At 34.0% G+C, this 3,751-nt stretch overlaps 1 long non-coding RNA gene across 1 annotated transcript; it reads left to right on the plus strand.

Annotated features, from left to right (window-relative positions):
* Positions 1–796: 796 nt before the first annotated feature.
* LOC110928085 lies at positions 797–3,413 on the plus strand. The gene is made up of 3 exons (XR_002586125.2): positions 797–929; positions 1,933–2,031; positions 3,188–3,413. It is a non-coding gene; the product is annotated as an uncharacterized LOC110928085 (long non-coding RNA).
* Positions 3,414–3,751: the final 338 nt, after the last annotated feature.

The raw sequence follows: 3,751 nt of genomic DNA on the forward strand, positions 1-3,751 counted from the left end.
TTTTGGTCGTAACAATAAGTCTTTGAATGATTATAATATGCGTATGATAATATATCGACCCCTCCTATGAGCTTAAGGGTAATCAGAAGTAAAGATAGTAATGGAATGTTTAGGATGGCTCATAGTGAACAAAATGAAAGATAGCATATGATGTATGGGTAGAATGAAATAAATCGACTTATTTCAATTAGTAAACATATATATGCTTAAATAGGATGTTAGAAACAAGCCATAGACTTAGTTTGTATGGTTAATAACTGTATACAATTGGAATAAATTCGATGAATGAAGCCCTAGTGATGGTATGTGCTAGGAGCTAGCATTATAAAGTGAAAACGACACTAATAAGAGCTCTGGATCAGATTCTGACTTTAATGCGATTATGAAAGTAATTTACTTAATTTAAGAACGGAGGGACAATGAGTACAAAGACGTTTATGAATGAATGAAACTCTTGCCAAGATCTAGAATACATCCATGTGGTGTTAAGCCTCGTGAATGAAAAGATGAAAAAGGAGGAATAGAATTGGTCCAGTTGGAATGAGAAAGGTTTCGGGGACGAAATCTCTTTTAAGGGGAGTAGACTTGTAACGCCCCAAAAATGAAAACTCAATAAAACAAGTGAGGATAAATAACAAACTTAACATAATTAAGGATTTATGGCAAGATGGTAGTTAAATGTGGTTTAATGATTAGATTTGTAATTAGCAACTAAGTGAAGGGGGTAAAGTGCTAAGTGATTAAACTTAAATTAATTAAAAAACAAATTAAACCCCAAACACAGTGAGTGTGTCTGGGGGATCGATCGAACAAGGCAGGAGGAGGGGAAAACCCTAAACTCAAGAAATCAAGCAATTGAAGCCTAAAATCATAAGAAAATCCAGTGCATGAGCCATCTTATCGATCATCTAAGCATACCTAGTAAAGTGGTAAGTCGAATTTCTGGATTTGGTGAATTGTAGAAAAAGGGTTTCAACCCAATCATAAATTCGTGGTATGATTTGTGTTAATTAGATGTTAGGGTTACTCCCTAGAGTGGAAATCATGTTTGATTTTAGTTAAATTGAAAGAAAATTTTATAAACCTACTTGTAGTAGTAGAGATAATGATATGGATGATTATACATGTTCAATGCTTGTGTGATGTTGATACTTGATGTTGATTGTAAGAAGTAATTGTTTGATAATTGTATAAAAGGTATATAATTCTAGTTGAAATTGATAATCTATGTTATGAACTAGGAAGAGTATGCATAAAATACTTGTACTATATGCTTAAATGATGGCATGCACACCAAGTGTTTGATGAAATGCATAGGTGAGATTATTGGATGAGATTGGATGTAAACAATGAATGAATGTGTATAGGAAGTAATAATGGTGTGTTGAATAGTGAATTAACATAAGAAGTGTGCTTTAGATATGATTCATGTAGAAGATTGGATTTGCTAGTATCATGTGGTAGTAGTATGCTTTAGGAATGGTACCTTATGCTTAAATGATACAATGGACTCCATGTGTTGCCGAACTTTCTAAATATGGTTATGAATTAATTGTAAGAACGTGAATGTACAAGGAAGAAGAAATATTCGAATGATGATTTAGGTTGGCGAATCATGGATTTTGATGCTACATGTAGGATTACATAAATACTAGTATGAATGGAAGTTGTTTATGCACATACGTGGAATCTAGGTGAATGTGGTTGTATGTGTCTTACTACATGAGTGTGAAGCGTATATAGTATAATGGGTATGTTCTAACATGCCATGATTTGATGATATGTTAAATTGTATGGAATTGGAATGAAATAATTGTTAAAATAGGACTTGTGTATGTTATAATAGACTAGTGAAAGTCAATGTGACCATGTGTTGGAAATGGATGTTATTATGTATAAGCATATATGCTAACAATGTTGTAAACATGATAGCTTGAAAGAATAAGAACCATGTCAAGATGGACCAACTCATGGGAAGCAAACGGGTCAAAGAGGAGGCAAAGAAACTAGCATAAACATGGCGAGCACAAGGTAAGTGATTTCCATAATCACTTCTTAGTTTGTTTAAGTAATATAATGTTTAATTATTAAGTTCATATGAAGTTGAGGTCAAATCAATAGATTATTTTGATAAATGCATGTACGGGTCGAATAATTCGTAGATGAACAATAAGCCGAACACGTATAAGTTAAGAAATTCCTTAACTTGGATGTTGGATTTCAAGTTCACATGATAGAATGTTAATTTACAATCATGTAGGAAGAAACGTGACGCAAAACGGATGAAAAATGAGTGAGTTATGTCCGTTTCGGTAAGAATTAATGGCTAGGAAAAGTGCAGAGCTGACACGGCCGGGTGGTGAGCTGACACGGCCGGGTGAAGGTTCTGTGAAAAATATTATTTATGTGATTTATGCATCGTAGGCTTCGGTATATTATCCGTGTACTACGGTGGGCCTCCCAAACATGATCTCGAGTGTTCCCTTGACGATTATAAGTTGTACACCCAAATCTAGGCCTCATGCAATTTATATAAAAGTATGATAGATGTATGTAATGATGACTAGGGAGGTGTGTTAATTAAGTTAAGTGAATAGGATGGTATGTAGGTATGAACAATTGGAGTCATGGTGAGTTTAAGTCGTATAAACTAGTATGCATGATGTGCATAGAAGATATATATATATATATATGTATATATATATGTATATATATATATACGTATGTACATAATTATGCGAAAGGAGTACATTGTGTTGTAGTTATATCGATGCATATAAATGGTTGGCGACCTTTTTACGAAGATGTAGTACTTGAATATGTTGAGATTACGGGTTTGCTAACCAAGTTATTATTGAGTATGTTTGAAAGTGCAGGTTTATGAATGTCGGACTTTCGAAGTGTTGATATAGTAATGAAATGATTGAATGTTGGAAGGACAATCGGGTTGAAGTAACTTAAGCGGTTAGAATATGCTATGGACGTTTTAGTTTATACAATATTTTATGTTTGGTCGTCACCACCTACTAACGGGTTAGTTGTATGGGAGTATATGTCATACCCATTTAATTGGGTAATCGAATGCGTAAGAGGAATGAAAGTACGTACACGAATGGAACTACAATGACGGTTTTATAAGCAAACAAGTATAACGACTAACTTTTTAAAGCTTTGTTGTTGAATGTAGGTAAATCCTCAATTTAGGCGACTTGGAGAATCGGAGCGAGCGCGTGTTCATGTTATGTCATACCAAACGCTTCCGCTAGCTTGTTCAAATGTTTTTGGTCCAAAATTTGTTGTATTGGTTCTTAGTAGTATCTTGTTGAATGAATTGTAGAATTGTATCTAGTTTGATTATGTTTAAAACAGGGGTATGCTCGTTTTATAGACGGGTTATGCCCAAGTTTTGTTAAAATTAATGCATATATGTTATTGATATCATCATTTTAAATTGCGAAAAGTTGGACACTCTTAAGAAATTTTTATATTTCTAGTGTCCCTTAGTCGTCTTTTATTAGACGCAAATTCGGATCTTTACATCTCAGACTAAATCAGAGGCGGAATTCAGTGATTTAGTCTTTATTCATCTTGTATTGCACTAGATTCACTTTAAACTGTCTCGTATATTGATAAAACAACGTTTTACAGGCTGGAGACACTTCGGCAGCACCTCGGTACCGGAATCACAAAGTTACAAACGAAACGATCAAGGCTACTATATATAGGCACAACCATTCCGCACGAAATTGTT

The sequence above is a fragment of the Helianthus annuus genome, chromosome 3 (assembly GCF_002127325.2).
Source record: "Helianthus annuus cultivar XRQ/B chromosome 3, HanXRQr2.0-SUNRISE, whole genome shotgun sequence".
Lineage (NCBI taxonomy): Eukaryota > Viridiplantae > Streptophyta > Magnoliopsida > Asterales > Asteraceae > Helianthus > Helianthus annuus.